Here is a 22,406-nt window from a genome sequence, read left to right as displayed (position 1 = left end):
TGTGATGAAGTTTGCAATCATTGAACAGAACTGTGAATCCTGAACCATCATAGTTTAATTGAGGCCATTTTGGACCATCAAATATTTTCTACATTTTTTATATTCTATTTTCTTCCTCCATGCATCAAAATAAGGAGAGCTGCCCACACCATAGAGAAGTCGCCACTCGTGGTATCATTTGGGAGAAAAGGTGTAGCCACGCCGCGGCGTGCGTTGGCACGTGGGCACGAGGGGAAATGGGCGTTCCTGTCTTTTGTGTAATACGAGTTGATGATGACGAAACGGCCACATCAGACGATACACCGCTTGCGGGGGGGGGGGGGGAAACAATGTAAAAGGGTGGTTTTGTTTTTTTGAGAGACTGACAGATTAATACCAAACAATGAAGACTCGTGGAAAAGGCCTGAGGGTTAATAGAGAAGATATACATCGGTATATAAAAAACAGCTGTGCATTGGGCCAGGACAGGAAACGATGTGCTTGATATTATTATAGTAGAAAATACAAGCTTTTGGGTGTAAATGTTGGCATTCCAAATGGTGAAGGCTATGGACTGGAATACCGTATACGGATGTGTCCACCATATCAAAGTGGCTGATGGACCGGTCATTTACAGCTCAAACCATACGTTTTTATACATCTTCGCAAATCTGGACGATCGTTATTAAGTTATATGCATTTTTGTGGAAACCTATGGTGGTCAATTTCAGACAGCATAGGGCTGATTACGACGTAAGCCAAAGATTAGTTAAAATCCAAAGATTTGTTTATGTTTATTAATCATTCTGTAAACAACAACATCAACAGCATCCAAACAAAAAACACACAAACACAAACACATTTGAGAAATTGGCTCTTTTGGTATAAAGGCATCATCACAACAATTGCAACGCTCCAAACTCGGTGCAAAATGTGAGATGAACCATCGTTTCTATTTAAAATGGATCGTCAGAGTTTCCTAAAGATGTACACACAAACATTCCAAACCAATTTCATGTGTTTTTGTTTTAACAAAACACCCCAAAGCCACACGCAAATTTTTACTTCATACTCTTGATATAGCCACACATCCTGCATTTAAACTAAAATCTCACGTTGAACACCTCACAGTCACGGTATAGTTCAAACCCGGACAATGTTCCCCGGTTGTCCGCGATAAACCCCACTGAATTCCCTCCCCAACTTCGTCCATGCTCAAAGGAAACATCACGGTAAACTGACTGAAGCGTGTAACTCAACCCTCGGGCTGGAGATTATAGCCCCGGGCTGAACTTCACGACTTTCAGGGTTCCGGTCACTTTCCAAGAAACTACAATTGCCTCGGGTATTAATATGTCTAGTTTCATTGGTGGGTATAAATACTTAACACTCAGTCATGGGTTATGATACCAATGCACTTGATCTAGGTTTGATCAATGTACAAATTAATTTCGCTGCATGACCGGAAGTATTGGGATAAAGAGTTGAGAGTGGGGGGGGGGGGGGGGGGCAAACTTCAGCGGATAGCTTTGTGGTCATTGCTCTGTGGTGTTGCTGACCAACCCACCCCAGCCCCGCCCTAGAAGACTCAGGGTGCATTCAGCCATCTATCTAAAGAGAAAGGTGGTCCTTTCTCTGTGATTCAGCTAAATTTGCCCGCAGCGATGACACAATAACATTAATTAGGGATACGAGCATGCAGTTCAGGAAGGCAACGAAGACAATTGCCTCCATAGCCCCTAATCATTGCCTTTGCCCTTGCGTTTGCCTCCATAGCCCCTAATCATTGCCTTTGCCCTTGCGTTTGCCTCCATAGCCCCTAATCATTGCCTTTGCCCTTGCGTTTGCCTCCATAAAGCCCCTAATCGTGTTGCCTTTGCCCTTGCGTGCCCCAGTAGAAAAATTACAATTTTCTCATTGAGTGCCCTTACTGGAGAAAATGTCTTGCTGCCATTGCCCTCTAAAAACGACGCATTCCTGCACAAGGGGTGTACCAAAGGGGCCCTTCTTGTCAATGAAAACTTCAGTTTCCATTTCTCATAAAGCTCGTTTCTGCGCACTTGTGCCAATTAAAAGATAATCTGGCACGAGTGAACACTGAAACATTGTTTGCTTGTACATAGCACAATCTACATAGTATGGAGAACGAAATCAAATTCTTACTTGTTCTTTTACTTGTTGTTCCATAAAACATGAAAGTAATGATAATTCTTGAAATTCAGTCCTTTCAAGTCGCTATATATTTTGTGTAAAACGAGATATAAATAGGCGAGTTTCCCACTAGATAAATTGCGGTTAGCTGTCCACTGTTTGCCCGGAGTGTATTTAGCCACCTTCACACTGTGTTCACATCCGAAATGAACCACCTCCCCTCATTCCTTTCGCGGGTATTGTTTACATGCTGTCGTTGACACCTTCGGCGACTATTTGAAGTTTCTGAGGGAATTATGGTTTCTGAGTAGTGGTGTTAAACAGATCCGAATTTAAACATCCCAAATACACACGAATAAACATGTATCATGATGACATAATCATTAACACTTTTAATTGTCACATTGGAGCATTATGATAATGAAGCGGCGTGATCTTCATTCAATGTTGCATGTGGCCAACCAATATTGAAAGGAACACCAAACAACAGGTTGCAGTCGTCAGTTTGTAATCGGCAAGCTTCAGAAGTTGTTCACCGGGCTTGGTGGTCCATAAACCCGGCCGTAGGTGTCAGATCCGTGAGGTCAATGCCACGGCCGAAGTAACACGTCTGTCAGCCCATAAAGGCTATAGGCTTGCCTTTCATGGTCAACCCTGAGCTTAAAACGGGGTCAAAAATATCATCTGGTCCTTGCTCTATGATAATACTGGTAGGCCTACTCTTTTACAGCCACTGGGGTCACCGATAGTTAAACGATCCCTAATGTATCAAATCTGAAATCTTATATTCAGTCTAAGAAGAAATGAACAATAAAACAAAATGCACATAATGGTAATTCTTAAAGAGAACTTATTTTAAAGGTCAGTGGACCTTCATGGTTTGGTGATCTCAATTTGTCTCCAAAAGGTACCATTAACCGAGGCTAGAAGAAAATAGTCTTGTTCCTTGTTTGTGCAGTGAACACGAGCAGTGGTCAATGCTACATGCATACAGGGAACACGACCAATATGGCGGAAGCAAGTTATCCATTTTGAACGTGAAGAAAAAAGTTGCTACTCACTAACAATGGACTAATCCATTTCGGCAATATTCAACTCAAATTCCTTAAGCTCTATAGGTGTCCATTGGTGCTATTTATAAAATATTTTGATAAAAGTCACTCCAATATTGTGACACCTTTTGCCCTTGGGAGGTTTTGAAAGTGGAAAATTACGGAAGATCGGCGCTGCGGAAAAACAGAACAAAGTTGATTGTGCCTCGCTGGTGTATTATTTAATCACGATACAACCATTTGGGAAGGTATTTTCCACCATGTTACAACCAAGGATTGAATCTGAAGTTGGCTGGACGCTATAGGGGAAGTCTGAATGGATTTCCCGAAGTACTTATATTGAAAACATTTTTTAGCTATCTTTAGCAGTGGCATAGCCGGATGGGGCCACACTCTAATTGGCCCAACGCCCTCCCAAACCGAAGTTCTGGTTTGAAGAAAGTTAGCCTTGCTCAAGGCAGTCGAATTATTCACTCCGAAAAAAGACCGCCGTTGTATAAAACCCACCCGTATTCACTCTGCGTATACATCGCACGACACGGTGCCCCCGTACACTATCCGCATGCGGAGGGGCCTCCGCATGCGGTTAGTGGTACGAGTGCGATGACTTGTGTGAACAGTATTCGTACGATCTGACAGTGTGTATGTCTTTTCGGAGCGAATAATGCGACTGCCTTGAGCAAGGCTAGAAGAAAGTCAGTTTCGGTTTAATAGTATTACATTTTGTCTTCTCTCGACCCACCGTCATCTAAACACTTCGGATCCACCCCTATGTTCAGACAATTTTCAGAATCCTAACAGTTTAATATAGCAACAAAATCACTGGGAGTTTTCGGAACATGGTTGTCGGAACATGGGTGTCGGCAAAAGAACAGTCACCAGAAAACCTGAACAACTTCCAACCGAACAATGCAATTCACGAATTGCATGAAACAAAGTGGGTCTCCATCCAAGTACATTATAAAGGATTCAACACACGTGATGAAGTCCACGAACATTATCCGAAAACAACACGAAATGACTATAAAACATTATTTGCACTGGACAAAGTTCAAAGACGTTCCATTCCTTTGATAATTGTGTCTCTTCGGGACGTATCCATGGCCCATTATCTATCATAAAAATATATAATAAAGAACACAGTGAGACAAGTTGAATGCTGGGTCATCTTGGGGCATCTTTTTATAGTCTGACTGTTGCGCCACACACGACTGAGAATGTTCACGTACAACATGCAGGGACATGTTTCCAATGTGGCGGGAATGTTATCGTTCTGAGTGTTTGCCAAAAAAGTACGTCGACTAAAAGTAAAAATGACAACCAAGGTGCGGCCGCATGTAAGTATTCAACCCTTGCGAAACATTCGCAGCGCAAAAAGGGCTGTGACGTCAAAATTCGCTTTGCAGGAAGATATGAACAGGGCATGGGGCTTCAGCGCTACTTACGGACAACCCTGAATTAGAAAGCCCCCATGATCAAACCATGGCAGAATGACCCATACGCGATCAGTTTAAACCACAACATCGCACCAATTACAACTTGGATACCAAGCAATATCAAAATGAAAGAAATTGATAAAGTAATTTAATCTGTGAGGATGTACTAGTTATGATAAACTTATACTCTTCAATACACATCGAGTGGTTTTTATTGGTGCTGTAATTGTCACTGATAGATATCATGTGCTTTCTCAAATTAGTTTTGAGCCGAGAAAACTTCTGTCCTTACACGATATCTTTATACCAACTAAAATTCAAGGTTCTGACTTAATTCAAGCGAAGTGGTTTGCCACCTGCAAGATATTGCATCCGGGTTTGACCACGTGGTAAGTCCCTGGATTCAAAAGCTCTCGGGGCAATGCTATGACGTCAGTTGAAAAATAAGTCCTTAAATATTAAAGTAATTTTGGGGTGATTAGTTTTTCATCATTTTTTTGAGAGTGATGATCGATCTTTGGGGTCAACAGGAAAAACTTGTGTATTTTTTATATCATTACTACGTATGAACAAAGTCGGGAAGGAGGTTGTGTTGCAATGGCTTCTATTCTTCCTCCATGCTTGGAGCAAACACACTGCAGATCTATGTGTGTGCATGGGGGTAGTCTGAACTCAGTCAGTGCATAGAGTATGGTCAGTGCATGGTCAGTGTCAAACAGACCAGACCACAGAGCAAGTCAGACCATGGTCAGATCATGGAGGAATACCTCCATGGTCAGGTTGGTGACAAGTGCTCGATACCGATATGGAAACCATAATTTGGGCGTCCTGGGAGGGATAGTGGTGGTGGGATCGGGGGAGGGTTATGGATTTGGGGACGTGCCAACTTGCTCCCCGTCGGAGCATGTAAACCAAAAGGAGTTGTCGTTACAGTGTACCAACCAGTGACGTAACTAACCCCGTAACTAACCCCGGCGCGATGTCCGTGCCCCCGGGTGCACCCATTTGACATTTTGACTATAGAGATACAAAATACATAATGTTTTATAAGGTATTGTGTCAAATCAACGTTTTTCACAATTACATTTTTTTTATATACAAAAATACACGCAATTTCCATGTTGGCCTACATTGAATAAAAATGGTAGACAGCATTAACAATAAGAGGATTATTTAAGAAAATGCACTACGGAAACAACAACTTTAATTGACCAGTATGGCGCACCCCCTGTGACCCCTGGTAACTACCCTAGTTTCGCCGCTAGAACAAGCGACAAAATGGTCAGTGAAGAAAAAGCCCTTATTCATTAAATGTTTCAGTCAAGATAGACAGCGAACACGCACGCGCCCATTGTTCTTATAACTTCCGGAAATAGTTGACGAACAAAAGAACTCATTAAGTCCGTGCAAAATAAGATTTAAAAAAAATGTAAAGAAATGTGCCAAATTTAAAGGCTCTGGACACTCTTGGTAACTACTCATGTTAGCATAACCATAACTCCATGGCATTACTTACTTGGTTGAGAGCAATGGAGATTTGTTGCTAGTATGAATGAAACATTGTGAGAAACAGCTCTTCTGAATGAAGTAAAGTAACGAAGTTTTTGAGAAAGAGGTAACTTCTCACTAAGTATTAAAATACTTCGGACCTGAAGACTCTTAATTAGGCATTGAAAGAACACAATGTGTGCAACATGTTTGTTTTCTTTCATTATTCTCTTGCAACCTCGATGTCAAATTTTTCACAGACTATTTTGCTAAACCTTTTTTTAGGCATAAATGTTGGGATACACAAAGTGGACAAAAGGTGTCCAGTGCCTTTAGTTCTAAAAGAATTCCAATAAAAATATACCCAAAAGTATAAATCTCCGTTTACGGATGCTGTGACTATTTCGGGATGAGGAAACGACCAATCATGCGGATCATAATTCTTATAAAAACGTTGGTGCCATTTATCAGTCGTTGCAGACCACAAAATCAGGGTTCTTTTTAAAGGATTCTACGGATAAAACAATTTTGTATCTGCGGGTGACAAACAATTTCCGGGTGTCTGGCGTTGATGTACAAATAAAACTTTAGACTGTTAGGCTTATATAAAAAAATATTGGCAGCGACAAGGGGACAGTCAAAGTGCAGGGCCCAATTTAATGGAGCTGCTTAAGCACATAAAGTAGCCAAGCACAACACGATTATGGTTAACCCCATAATAAGGTTACCAGCCAAACTACCATGACATTGTGTACAGGTTGTGTCTGGTATCTTGCTAATTTCTGCTCAAATTGTTTAGCAAGTTTTCTGCATAATTAGCAGTTCTATGACACTGGACCTGAAATAAAAATGGGAACCATTTATCGGTACCACGGTGAGATGGGATTAATTTAGAAAAGACATATATATGCAAAAACGACATCATACAGGTTTTTACGCCCTAAAAATTGATTCTTAGAATTCTCGGATTGTGGTGTTCCAAGCTTATTCTTTTCCTTGTGCAGGCAACAAAATTCCCAGGTTTGATAGTTAGGTTAGTTCTTCAAACAGCATTTATGACACTGACAAAAAAGGTCTTTTCAGAGCGAAGTTTTAGGAAGCAATGTAGTGGGCAGAGAAGCGACCGTTCGACACCGTCTGGTATCAGAATAATCCACACCCTTCCAAGGTTAAAAAAGGTCTCAGATTCGGAAACGGAAGTCCACAAACCCAGATGTTGGGAAATAGTCTTCAAATGTTGTTAAAATGGGATTGGGGACAAAAATGAATTCAGAATGGTTACGGTTACAATATTGCCACCCACGAAGTAGATTGAGATCCTTCATGATTCCTATATAAGCAGTGTTCTTTGGTCTGCCAATATACTTTTTCTCTGAACCCTTGTGGAAGCCCCTTGTAAAATACCTTGGTTAGGAACGAAGTTTCTCTGGGAAAAGAAACCTTTGAAGAAAAAGAGGATTTGAAACACTGGATTGGACGCCAACTGTTTGTTTTTCAGTAAAACCACGGAATAATAATATAACTTCTAGCACAGAACTTGTGGTGTAACAATCAACGTTTCGATCAGTTTGCTTTGATTGTCTTCAGAAGAAGACAATTATTATCAGTCAGTGTTACTACACAACACATGGGGTAAATTATTGCATCAAAGAAGAACTTAACAATGGTTCATATATATTTTTTTTTCTCTGGTAATTCTTTGATACCTTATCTGAGATTATCGTTCCCTCAGGAAAGGTAGACCCTCTTTTAGACCAGAGTGAGCAAATATTAAACTGGATTCCCCCAAACCAAAAAATATCCGAGGCAACTAAATCGACCCCTCTCACTTAGCAAAGAGTACCCTTTCTTTGATTGCTAGCTGTCAAAAACAATATTTTATCACAGGGGTTCATCATCTTCACTGATATAACATTCTCATTCCATAACCTTTTGATATTTGTATTTCTGGGTCAGTCACAAGCGGTTTACAGTTCAGGTTTCTCATATTTGTTTTATTATTAATAGGGGCAATCAAAACCATATTTTCAGAACTTCTGTTTCTTGTATTATTACTAAACAGTTGCAAAAATTGCAAAAGATTGCAAAAATCATAAAGAATTGAAATTTAGGTTTCAACGATTTCATGTTATAGGCGAAACATATTAATGCTCAGAGTAAAACTAACATTTCTTAATCGATGACCATTTTTGGGTTTCCCTGAGCAGCAAAGAAGGTAAAAGTGCACACAAAAAAGTCCGAAGATCAGGGAAAAGATCGCCGATTCTCTATAACTTATTTGAGAAACAATCCTGAATTTCATGAAAGCCTGTATAGACATGTCTTTACAAAGCAATTGACAACAGGTAAATGACACGCATCAAAGACATTCCATGCTGGGAAACTAGAAGTTTGAAAAAGCCCTCTGAGATAACAAATTTCAACTTCACGGGCGCCATAGAAGCGACGCGGCACTTGGCCGGTTAGTTCATCGGCAAGCGACTGAAAACACGGTGGGTCCTGAGAGGGACTTTGTACCCATGAGAATTCTTTGACTTTTGAGGCCTAACCCCGTATTACCAGCACCCTTATCTTGTGTTGACATGACAGTTGTAATCACTTCCGATCTGTGACTGCATAATTTTGTGTGCTTATAGAGAAACAGCTGTGAGGAGCCCGTGCTCTGAAAATATTAAGACCCACGAGTTTTCAGGAAGTCCACATACATTAGAAACGAAAGTATAGTCAGAATGTTGAGGGATTTTGTTTAAACCAACAACTAAATTTTGTTAAGTCAATGATGGACCTTGAAAATATACAGCCATTTTATATTCATATTGGATCATGATATCCATACTTCCAGCAAAGCGAGGGAAAATCTGAATGACTTTGTAAACATGCCAATATTTTGCTGCTAAGCATGATTTGGGATATACAAAAATGACAGATGACTGCAATGTTTCCCATGCCAATACCATTCTCTTTATAACCAAAGGTGACCGGGCTATTTTCCCCTATTTGAATAGGACAAAAACCAAGATGGCTGACAGCGGGCCTGGAATTAAATGCAGGTCTGCCTGCCTGCCCCTGGTCTTTGCCTTGGTGTCCCTTCAAAGGTTTCCCATTGACTTTATGATTTTTCAATGGAAGTGCCCTTTTGCCAAATGAAAAAGGCCCTGCCCTTTTAAAGATGAAACTGACCTATACATGACATGGTGTTTGGTGATGGTCAAAATGGGTACCCCAGTCTCTCAATCTGAATTTTTCAAACACACCTCTGTGCATGCCTCTGTGTATAGGGCAAGGTTTCCATGTCAAAAGCCACTAATTATATTAAACGTACCACCCAACGGAATACTGGTTGGGGAATTTGTGAGTTTAAGTGCCACCTATTTACTCACACTAGGTCCCAAATAAAGTTGCTTTTGTAACCGTATGTTTGTTACTCACATTTCTAACAACCACACAAACAAGACTGTTAGCTGAGCTATATAGGCACGCCCAACAGTATCTTTTGTCATTGCAGTAACGGTGTGGGAAAGGGGGGGGGGGGATTCTGTGTTGTTTTTCTCGGGAATACACCAAAACAAACTTCTTAGCTAGTAATAGCATTGTTAGGAGAACTGACTGTAAACCTCAAAGTGGGTGGTGAAGGACATGGATTTGTGAGGGGTGGGGATGCTGGAGAAAGTTTGGAGTTTTTTTTTTTTTTTTTGGGGGGGGGGCACATATCGCTACCGTATAAAACAGGTTACATGGTCAGCCATATTATGCAAAATTTAATAGTATTGATTGTTGGCTTGCTTGTAAAGCAAAACGCAAAATCAACTTCTTTTTTAATGTGAAAAACAAACAAAACTGAAGATTTCCATCAAGACGTAACCCATTTCCATCAAAACGTGCATAGGAAGTTTTCAAAAGTACGTCTTGGAAAAGGCATAAATAGTTTTTCCTAGCAGGTCTAAATTTCTTAAAGCCTATCAGCACAAATTTGATACTTTCACAGACAAGTCTTGCTTAGCAGAAACAGGTCACCAGCAAAAGTGTCACTCAAAGTTTTTGCTAAGCAAAGAATTAGTTAAGCCATTGTGATAGCACTCTCCCGGTTCCCACTGCTATCTTTTTAATCAGCACCATCACCTGACAAGTCTTGCGAAATCACTCGGTCAATATTGCAAATTATAAAAACCATGGTTAAATTTAAGGTACTTCTTCATAGTTTGTTTTACAGTTGACTTTTTTCCTGTCGATTTTCCTTGAATGAATCTAGGGTAACACATGGCTTTGATTTTTTTTGAGTGCAAATGATCCTTGTAGTTTGCAAGCCTGGTGTTCTTCTGATTTTCTTCTGATTTTCTTCAGTGACTGAAAACAAATCCAGAAAAAAAGACCAGTCAGCAAAAGCAACTTTATCCAGATGCCAATGGATTGTGTTTCATTATCATTACATGTATTTATGATTTACCAACAAGTTTATGAATGTATGAATGGATAATACATACACAAAGAAACAAAGAAACAAAGAAACAAAGAAACAAAGAAACAAACAAACAAACAAAAAAACCAACAAACAAAGAAACACACACAAATTTGAGCAGGTTTCAAACTTTGCTTACAAAGTTGTTTTCATGTCATTTTCACTGAAAGTAAATCTCTCTCTAAACAAAAACAACAAATGATACGCCTTTCCGCACAAATTGCTGTTAATAAAAGCAAAGAAAACTTAAATGAAAAGAAACAAGTCTAAAATTTACAGTGTCAAACTATTTTCCTTCAATAAAATTCCTTTAAAGTAGTCTAATCAGATCTGGTTCAAGCTCCCAAAAATATTTATTGTTTTGTTTACTATTTCTACCAACAAGTGAACAAAATAGAACACACAAGTTGACGCTGTTTTAATCTAGCACAACAACATGGTGCGTTTATAGATCAAAGAAGAGGCGGTGCCTTTATTATATATATATATTCGCCACAATCACTCCCCCCACTTTAACGACTCCCTGATAGCGCAGAGCCATTATATGCAATCAGCCAGCAATACACACACATTACAACAGGTGGAGGTCACATGATGTTACTTTCAGCCAATCAGAAGCCGGGGCTATTTATAGCTGGACTGTTGCTGTGTGCTCTTTAGGGCTCCCTGTGTGTTGATTTAATACCTGTTGTATAACACCCTGTCGCCTCATTACCTATAACAGTTGGCATTTTTCTCGGCCTAGACATTTTCTACCAATGGCAACACTGCTTCAAACAAAAGCAAATTATTATTATATCTTTCTGGTAATGAAACCAAGAAACCCTCAAAAGGACCTAGCACTGTGACCCGTAGGCCTGAACATACGTGTGTACCAAAGATGTCGAAGAAAATGTATGTTTTAGATATTGGAGGAAACCACGCAATCAGGTAGGGACTGAAAACCCAATCCACATGCAAAGTTTTAGTCTGGGGTTGGATTCAAACCAGGGTCCACAGAGGTGAAGGGACATCTGAGGCAATTGGACTTTGACAAGCAAAAAGGAGGACACAGACAAGCTGCAAACTTTATAAGACACCATAATTCATAGATGCACTTTACAGTGAGTAGAATGTTCCTCATGCAGTCTCTTTAGATAAACTTTATTCAGATACTTTGAAAGCATCCTCCTCCATTTGTACACATATGCCTCCCCCCATCTTAACACCCATCTTAGATTGCCTGGGCCAAGGGCACCTTGAACACCCTCAACTATGGAGTACCCCAATGCCCTTATCCTCAACCCTATACCCATACAAACAGGTGTAACAGGTACCCCCATCAACCCTAGACATGCCCCCATGGAATGTTAGACAGGCACTCTCAATACAAAGTGCATGTACACAAACCATATCTCCATGGGTTGTACAAATAAGAATCAGCACTAAACAAGGGATTCCCTACCCCTGGATTGGGGGTAAATATAGATGAAAGCTTTACGTTTCCAAATAAGGCATATGGATGCCAGATCGCTACGGTACTGTATGAGTGCGTAGACAAGTAACTACTCATGATTTAGGTCTGCTCGGACATTCCAATGGTGTTGTCACAAAGGATCTGACCGTCAGGTGACACGATGCTTTGATTGTCACATTATGACAGCGGGGCTGACACCCCTCGCGAAAACTAAAAGAGATCATTTCAATCTTTGAGGACCTGAAGTGTTTTATTAAGCACATTTTCAACATGAATCTATGTACACTGAACCATTAAAATGATTTTGACCCTGATTTTGATATAGGCCTAAGTGGTTTTGTTTTTAAATAAACAACACTATAAGATACCAATTTTGAATCCATCACAATGCTGGGCTTTTCATCTTTATAAGGGCAAGTAAAACACACAATTCACTATTTCTGTCACACACAGCTCTGTGTTGCAGTCACTCTGTGGACATTCTTTTTTTTCGTACACTTATCCCATTCTTCAACACAGTGAAAAACACTGTGTGGATGTGTGTAATAGGAAGTCCACATAGTGTTTCAAGCCCCTCCATTTTTTGGACCTCTTTTTCCGGGTACACACTTACTTAAGCCCGGTTCATACTTCATGCGAATGCGAAGCGAATGTTGACGACACAAATTCACAACGAATAATTCGCAGCAGTTGCCCTCTGCTCTACTCACTTGCGAATATCGCTGCGAAAGGAGGGTCGTGACGTCACATTCACATCAAATTCGCTTCGCATTCGCATTCGCAGGAAGTCTGAACCGGGCTTTATACTATGTAACACACACATAAAGCTCTGTCTGCAGCCCACTCTCCACTCTGTGGATATGTGTGTGTGGACTTGTGTAAGTCCACATAGTGTCTACGTGCCAACAGTATGTGGACCTCTTTTGTTCTCAGGTCCACACTTCATATGTAGCATTCAAACACACACACACACAGGAAATGCTGACATCTTATCGTGGCCGACTTAGTTACTCTTAACCTAAATACACCAAAGGATGAGAATCTGGGATTTTTATCCCACTCACACCCCCATTATTATTTGACCAGAGGAAGATCTCCATTGTTTACATCCTGGACAATATCGGACAAAGGTCCATAGTTACATTGCCATCTGAACTCCGGCAAACTTTCCAGTGTCATGATTTGAATAGAATAGGTTTTAAACACGTAGGTGTTGGTGTACATATCAGATGGGTAGGGACTTAAAAACACACCAGGCGGCGGCGGATAAGATCACAGGCTTTTATTTGAAGGCTTGCACGCAAGTTGATCCTGGTTTGTGGATATATGATGATCATTATGTAACTCAGAAGTTTGGAATTTACACAAAGTGTGTTCCAAGGGGAAATATTTCCTACAGAATGTGTCCTTGGAGTGTTTGTAGTCCAAGTAGCTGTAAAGATTATACAAGAAAATGAAGTTAAGCTTAGAGTCACTCCAACAATGACCTTCATTCCTTAGCTCCTTAGTTATTCTTGCCAAGAGCTGAACCCAACCCAACCCATCATAATACTCAATTACATGGCAACTCAAAACCAAGATGTTTGAATTGGTATACCTGGTCCCCCTGCTCTTTATAAACTAATACAGCGCAAGGGAGATCCAAGCAAATTCAAGTACAAATTCATCACACTGATTTTGGAAGAACTCTGGGTGGTTTTAGTTGTACATTAGTTGAAGGCATCATTGTGTAGAACATCCACATCTTCCACACACTCAACAAACAGCCCCCCCCCCTACTCAGAACCCTTGCCCCCTCCCCTCCCCCTTCTCGTCCCAAGTGGGGGTTTTAAAATGCAACAATGAATCGGGCTTGATACATTTACAACTTAGAGACCATTGATTTCTATATAATCATTACAAAAAACCCAGACAATGCTTGTTATAGACCTATACTGTTCATTTCTTATATCAAATTTCAAAACACTAGGGAGGGGTGAAAGACTGGGGATGAGGGGCTGGGGGAGGGGGTAGCTAATAGAACTAATAGAACATTCAAACACACACCCTAAAGATAATTGAGCCATAAATTTACAAATTGGTGTGGTAGTGGACAATTTTTTGGGTTGTCAAGAGCCTCATGCAAGATTAAATTTAATGTGCAAGTCATGTATATACACATACATATTTAAACCATGGAGATAGAACTATGCATTTTTTGTGTCTGCGAAGGCCTAATGGTTTTACCCTTGGTAAACTTCTACGCACCCCTTCTGCTCGGAAACAGTGACTATAAATAAGCATGATAAACAGGCTCTCAAATGCTCATTTTTTCCTCAGATTTTGCAATAAATGGTGACTTTTGGTCAGACAAAGTACCGGGTAAGAATCACAATGAGGTCAACAAGTGACTGTTGTCACTGTTGCGGTAATTTGTTTTAAAGCAAAGATACTGTTGCTTTGGAGAAAAAGGTTTATTCTATGAAGCATTTCACAAAACTGAGTGTAACAGCAGCTTTGCAAAAATACCCATTACTTAAGCCAAATATCATAAAGCCTATAAGCAGGAAACCTTGCTAAGCACAAAAAATACTTATGCTCAGCAAAAATAGGTTACCACCCAGAACCACTATTACAGTTACCATTGCTGCGACTGGTTCCGAGGTAATTTCTTCCTTAGACAAGATATTGCTAAGCAGAATTTTCTGTTTAACAGCTTTATGAAATTGGGCCAAGGTAGATTGATTCCGCCTCTCAAATTTGGGCAAACATAAAAATTGGCTGCAATTGGACTAGACCAGAATAGTTTGGTATACTTCCGATCTTCAAGAGGTATTTGTCACCTGACTAGGATCTGGATCTGGAAAAAATATTCTTGATGCTCTAATTTATTTAGAGCCAAACTAGAAGAGAAGGTTTGGGGAAATTTCAGTTTTAGATGTGGGAGGAAACCCAAGCAGTCAGGTAGGAACTGAAAACCCAATCCACACAATGCCCCCGAACCCCCCCCCCCCCCGTTGGGATTCGAACCAGGGTCCCAGAGGTGAAACACCAACCTGACCCCCCAAAGAATATCAGGCAAAGGGACAGGAGAAAAATAGTGTCACCCGCAGGTTTTGTTTTCAAGGTCAAAGAGAGAGGGAGCTGGGCAGGATAAAATCCAACGATGAACTTAATGGAATAGAAGTACATTTACAAGAACATTTATGACAACATCTGTTGATGTAACGTGCACTTTAGTATGAATTAAGCTATTCCAAATAATTTTAACATGAATGATCCCACTCTGCCCCTTACAATCAATCATTGTCTCATTTATGTGGTTGAAAATGAACTTAACATGAAACATGGCTAGTTTCTTAAAATAAGGGGCAACAAAATTATATGTGCTACCATAAACATTATTTTTTTATGGTAGCTCTCCAGCAGGTAGATTGGTGTGGTGCCACTAAACGGGGACGCACCAATAATATGTTTAAGAAACCCCGTTATCGGCCTTTGTTTCTTATCATGTAACTTTGTAACCACCGGGACTGATTTAATGAAGTTTAATGTTTATTAATCCGGGACCTTGGGTTCTCCTAACTGGTTGGTTTCATTTCAGGTATTTTCTATTTTGGTCGCCTCTATGATCTCACTAACATTTTTTGTAAGCAATCATGAAGGTGAATCGTGGGTAGGGCCTAATTACAATTTTACTACCTGAATGATTTGATCATTTTTAAAGCACAATTTTGTTTCTTTCAAGGGAATGACTAACAACTTGTTTTCTTTTTTGCTTGCTCGTTTTCCCCAAAGATATCTTCCTCTTTAGCCTGCCCCATTCACGAATTAATCACTTTTTCTCCCTCTTCTATCTTGTCCTTTGTGTTCAAACCAGCCCCTAACCTCCACCCCTGTCCCCTTTTAAATTGTTTACCCCTTACTTATACTTTGTCTGTGTGCTTTCTCCCAGTTGATCTCAATATAAACATAATTGAATGTTTTGTAACCATCCCCCCCCCCAGAATGATAATGTCCCCATATTAATCGCCCCCTGGATTTTGAAGATCTTCTTGAACTTTGGACCAATTGGCGGCGCCTAGGGTTGCCCCCTTTGATATTTGCACAATATCCGCTGAGGTTTACAAACAATGATTGAAAGCTTTTATCAAAGATAAATATTTCCGGTGGACTTTGGGACCGGGTGCATTGTAAAGTCTGATTATAAAAAAATAATGTATGTTACTTATCAGTGCAATAGTGTATAATAATACCTTGTTATAAAAAAACTTAGTTATCTTCCTAATGTAAAACTTCCCGGTCAGTTTCAGCAGAAAATATGTAGAGGATCCCTCCACTTCCCAGGTTGAATTGTAAACTTGGGTATATGATGGTCCCTGCAGTGGCAACATGGCAAATATAATACAGGTTGTATGACTTAAGATTGGTACCCCCCTTATTTGACAAATGCTGAACTGTTGAAATTTCAACCATGTAGCATGAGTCTTTCGTGAATGGTTTCCTGCTTAGACTAGTACTAAAATGTTACGCAACATTTTCTGCATAGTAAGCACTTTGATATTGGGTCCTGGTGTTAGATGGCTAACGATAAATTGGTAGTCCGAAAGAACAACATTAAACATTCCCTTTCATAATTCACTTCAAAGTACCGTTACACTCGAAACAAAAAAACTCATTAACTCCATTCAGGAGTATTTTCTACAAATGTCCGATAATAATAACAACAGGTGTGCTGGAGGAAGGGTTACCAGGTCTAACAGGTGAGCAGTTTCTACAGAAGGATCGATTTCTTCTATAATGTTTCGCTGGACAGTAAACTCTACCAACCCCAAAGTTTTGAACGGCTTATATGTCAATGAAATAAAGTCTCCCAAAAACCAAGTTGAACAACATAAACATCCCTGGTGTACTTTCTGCTCATGTGTTGGAAAAATCTTACTAAGCTATATTTAGGCAAATCTTACTTAGGTATAATAAGCTAAAGGCAAATCTTACCTAGGCCTATGTCATATGCAAATATTCTTTAGCCCTATGTTTAGGCAAATCTTACTTAGGCCTAAGTCATATGCAAATCTAAGGCCGGATCCGAATTGGCGGCTACGGCTACGGCTACGGCCGGATCGCCACGTCACCATGCATTGAAGTATAGGACGCCCTTAGCAACACCCCTGGCAACGGTCGTAGCCGCAGCCGTAGCCACCAATTCGGACACGGCCTTACTTTGGTCTATGTTATAATTTAGGCAGGCCTCAAAATAACCCATGGCACCCACATCAACTGCCATAGACCTTATCGCAAATACTCCAATGAGGCTAGCTAGACCAGCATGCATCTCATTCAACAGTTAGCACTAGGGCAATGGGTATTTGCGAAAGGGTCAACGGTGCCCTGTGCTTTTGCTGCCCTGTGCTTTTGCTGCCCTGTGCTTTTGCTGCCCTGTGATTTTGCTGCCCTGTGCTTTTGCTGCCCTGTGCAAGGTTCATGTACAAACTTACTACATCTTCCTCATAAAGTGCCCCTTACCAGAGACATATTGTGCGGTGCCCCATCAAGAGCGAAGTTCAAGGCCTGCTTATGCCTACATTATAAAAACAATGACATTTATTTGTGGAAACAAGACTTTTGTAACTTCTAGGAAATAAAGTTTATCTATGTAACTATAACACGGCAAACACATTAGAGAGGGATTATCCAGGTTGAACATAGCATAAAGGATTCCAGTTGGGTAATGACATCCAAAGATAACAAGTTAGGTTTGAGGATTGAAAGATAATATATTTGAAGGGGAAGGTTTCTTTTTAACCATTTGATTGTTTCTTATCCTATAAAATGTAGATTTATAAAATGAAACTGACATGTGAAAACGTTTTTGATATCACTGAAATCAGGAGCGAAGAGGGACCTGCAAGCAATGTCAAAATTATGTGGCATAAAAGTGATATTTTTTTACATAACCACATTTCTTCAAAGTAACTATAAGACTGACTTTAAAATTCTGAATTCAGTTTAAGGTCTCATCCCCTGATAATTACAATGAAACAATCTAACTATTCAAAATGCATTTAAATTGATTGAGAGTCCTTAATGCTACTTGTGGCTGCTATGGTCACTAAAGGGGGGATCTATGATTAATTTTCACCAATCTCACAAAAGTTTATTCTATTTAGAGTCAGATAGGTTGTAAGACTTGAGACTTGAACTATCAAACTAGATAACACTGACACTATCTGATCTAGAATCTGATTAATTTCACTCCAAATGAATAGATTTTTTTCTCAGTAAAAATTCATAATAAACAAATAACTCATTTATCAGTCTGGTGTCGAGTGAACTTTTTATCTGGTCTGGATGCTGAACTTCTTCTCTTTTGAGTTGTTGCTCATGATCCTTATATTGGGGCAGCCATTAGACCTTCATTATGTTGCCGCCATCTTGGATTTTCTCCCATTCAAATCAATGTATCAAACCGTGGCTGAAAGGGGAAATAGTCTGGTTCCTTTTTGTACAATGAGTATTAGCTTCTGTTACTGTTATCGGATACAAGGAACATGACTAAGATGGTTGCATCATAATAAAGGATTTTGTCAGCCATTCCTCTTGATGGTGAAGCGAGGAATTCCTTCTCCTGGCATGTTATTACCTCTAAGATTTAAATGTAAACAAATTGACAAACCTTCAAGACATTTTGTCAATAAAGAGATGCATTATGATTGGTTGCTAAAAATAGCTTCTGATGAATAGCACTAATCAATAGTGCCTTGGGAAATAAATACCCCAAAATAACTTCTTGGTAGGATTCTTCCAAAAAGTTTATGGGGGTGATGGCCGATGGGGCTAGGGGTCAGGTGGTGGGGGGTCCTTTCCCTAAAAACATTTTTTCAAAGGGGAGAAATTAAATAAGGGAGCTTAAACTCTAAACTGTCCATCTTGTCCCAACTCTTTTAAAAATGTCCCACAATTCTGAAGATATTTGTGATTTAAGAGTCGCGACCCCTCCCCTTTGAAAAGATCTGCCCCATATTTCAATTATGGATTTTGTGACTTGCTGCATTCCATCCTTTGGCCCCCACTTTGGCCCCTTGGAAGTAAATCTCGTTTCTTTAATTATCCAGGAGAGGAATATTGATTTACCAGGAACCAAAACTAAATCGTCTTGCAACAGCTCATTTCTCAAATAAATTTCACAAAACTCTCCTGAAGAAAGGTTGCCCAGATAGAAATGCAACTCATAATCTTACAAGTTGGTAGACAGATTTCCTTTGACAACAAGTCTCGAACCTGGGCCTAACTTCATAAAGCCTGTAATCACAAAAACTTGCTAAACACAGAATAGAATTGCTTAGCAGAAAATATTACCAGCCAAAATAACAAGAACTTTGCATTGTTGTGGCTGGTGCCCTACTCATTTTTGGCTTGGCAAAGAACTTATTGCAGTTTACTTTGCTTTTGGTAACTTCGAATGACACTCGTTTTACATATTAAACTTGTTGTAGTTTGCTTATGCATTTATGTCCTGAACTGGTTCCTTTATTTATAAAAATGTATTAATAAATTGGCTAAAATTAATTACCTGTTTTGGGATAATTAAGTCAATAAGCCATTTGAGTGTTAATTTGAATATTGTCTGGTACAAACCTTATAGTGTTGTAGCATTGTGTCCGCCATTTCTCAAAATCTGGAGGTTGCTATACAAAAGCTTTGCCAAAACCATTTGACCGTAGCAATCACCTCTATAGTCTGAGGAACTAAAATGTAAGCGGTGCCTTGTGACTCAACAAGTCAATGTACCAGACACTATTCAAATCTGACTCGACAATGCCTTCTTGAATTGAAAGAATTGACAGCTTTTTAGACACTCATAAATGACTTTCAACTGTCATCATGAGTGAGTGACCACTGCAGAGCACCATGTTTGGCCCATCAGGTCAAAGGTCATCTTCCTTTGAAAGCCTCAAAGCAGATAGTATTGTACTTATTGAGGTCTGTAGGTCTCAACTGTGTACTCTTTAACCCAGCAGATAAAGAAAGACAAAGAAAACACTCTGGACGTAATCTTCAGACCGCTTAAAAGTTGCACCATTTTTATGATAAATGAAGTTGAGGAACTCGGTCATTTATCACCCATTGTGAATTGCTGTCAGTAATTAGTGACCAACAGTCCTAGTTATCCGAGTCTGAAGTGAGAAAAAAAACCAAACCCACCAAACATTCCTGAGCTTTTGCAACTTCACCCAGTAGGAGAATTAGTTTCATAAACTAAACATCCAGGAATATTTATAAACCAAGATAATTAATTATACAGGAGAAATCTTGTTTAGAGTTATGGGGAGGGTCCTATTAGACAACAAAGGCAACTCCCAACCAGTAATATTAACAGCTCACTCAAGGACTCAGTCTTGTCACATTAAAGGGGAAGCCCTGTAACCGAAGGCCAGAAATATTGATTTGGATGCCTAGGTCTTCCTTTGCTGGATCAAACACAAAAAGCCCGACATCACTTCAAAACTTTGAGAAGCAGGGGAAAAACACACAAAAGGCCCGGAATGTCCATCAATTGTTTTGTGCTTGTTCAGGCTATTGATCTGTTAGGCTGAGAAAAATTTACCTTACTCTGACACAATAGCTGGAGTCTGCTGCGCTGAAAGGGGGGATTTAAAGCCCCCTTCCTCTATCCTTGCGCTGGCATTTTTTCATTTTCAAACTTTCTGGTTGGTAAATGGGGATTTGAAATTCTCTAATGGTTCTCTGATGTCAATACTTGATGAGTTGGTGATGGTGCACCCAATCATGGTTTTCTGCTACATTAGGTTATGGCGAGACCAAACTTTTTTTCAAGAACACTATTGATTTTAGAGATGGCTTGTCTTTCGGAACAGACTCTGCACAAACTTTAGCTCATTATTTTTGCAGGAATAAGCTGGTTTTGATCAGTGGAGATGGGCTGGGTGGAAAATAGGCATTAAGGCGATTCTAAAACGCATCAGGGAGAAGGGAGAAGAGTGTTTACCTGAAGCCCTTTCACACTATTCTTTTCCCAGGTGGGGGCAACGGCAAGCCCTTTCACACTTTTCAAACAAAGTTAACTTAGACAGAGTTACTTGAGATACAAAACAATTACTACAACTGATTCTTCCAGTTTTCCAGCAACTGAAATACATCTCTAGAAACCACCAGGTTTGAGTGTTCTTGTATTAAAAGTTTAAATTTTCACTCATAAAAAAAAGCAAAAAATACTTAATGCCCTGACGTTTCGACCCTAGCAGAGTCTTTCTTTTCATAAAAAAAAGTAATATAGATAAGCGTTGGCCTAATCAAACGATTTGGCCAAAGATTATCAAATAAGCTCTAGTAGCTAAACAAAATCCCAAAAAGTTAAAAATGGAGGATTTTGGTAAAGCGAACCGTCCTTGTCTTTGGTAATTGCAATGGTGTGTACACATAAGGCCTTTTCAGATGCCTCAGAAAACTTCTTAATAATGATGACACCTCAGCATTGATTGGTGACTTCGATCGGTGGAGATGCAAATGCTTAAATCATAGGGAAAGAGACATTAGCCTCATATCATACTCTAACGATCGATGTCGACTTTTCTGGGGTGTCCCCCCGGGCAGTGCAGAGTACCATACCATCATTTACATTACATAATATCGGATCAATAGAAAGGGGGAGAGAGGGATATCCAGGGGTGGGGGTACCTAGAATGCATGCCAGCATTCGATAGTACGTAGTCCGTACATAGAAAGTTGTTGGACTTTGGAACTTTTATAACAAAGTCTATGAAGAATTAGAAAAGCTCAATGTTGATTGGACAAACCACAAGAAGACGTGGTCCAATTAAACTCCACATTCTCCTTTGGTAATAATTCTATAACCTTAAATCAATTGTGCTTTTTGCATACTCTATTCCCAGGGGGCAACCCCGGGAATAACGGTCCCCACCCCGATCTACCCAACAAATGGGCTTACCCCGGGGAAATGGACACCCATGGCCCGGAGTAGGGGTAAGCGGTAAAACCCTGGGGTATTCTTGACTCGTGCAACTGGAACCCCATGGAATAGGGACCTAGGCGGGGACAGTGAGAAAGTGAATAGGGGTAACCATGGGGTAAAGTACATGTTACTCCTGGGGCTTCCCCTGGGTCGTATTCCACGGGGATAAGAGATGTCAAAAAGGCTTTCAAGAAGAAAATAAAAAGAGAACAAAAGAAGATAAAATAACAATATTTTGACGGACTTCTACCTTCCCTCCAAATAGAAGTATAGCAAGCAAGGTTAGAAAGCCTCCCTATAACTTACGACTAATCCCTTAGAATTACTAAGACAACTTGCATGTCAGAAAAAAAACTAATTTAGTTTCCTTTTGGAATGTAGATAATTCGGTTGATCAATAAACCCATACTCTGCC

At 39.9% G+C, this 22,406-nt stretch overlaps 1 protein-coding gene across 1 annotated transcript in view; it reads right to left on the bottom strand.

The window, feature by feature from the left end:
- Positions 1-9,973: 9,973 nt before the first annotated feature.
- Positions 9,974-22,406, bottom strand: part of LOC139939338 (two pore channel protein 2-like) — a 77,174-nt gene continuing 64,741 nt past the window's right edge. The window contains exon 26 of the transcript XR_011786286.1: positions 9,974-10,450. The gene's annotated coding sequence lies outside the window, so the exon portion shown is untranslated. The remainder of the gene's footprint in view (positions 10,451-22,406) is intronic.

Source organism: Asterias amurensis, chromosome 7, assembly GCF_032118995.1.
Source record: "Asterias amurensis chromosome 7, ASM3211899v1".
NCBI classification, from domain to species: Eukaryota; Metazoa; Echinodermata; class Asteroidea; order Forcipulatida; family Asteriidae; genus Asterias; species Asterias amurensis.
The sequence above is the reverse complement of the archived record's forward strand: the minus strand, read 5'-3'. Positions and strand labels throughout refer to the sequence as shown.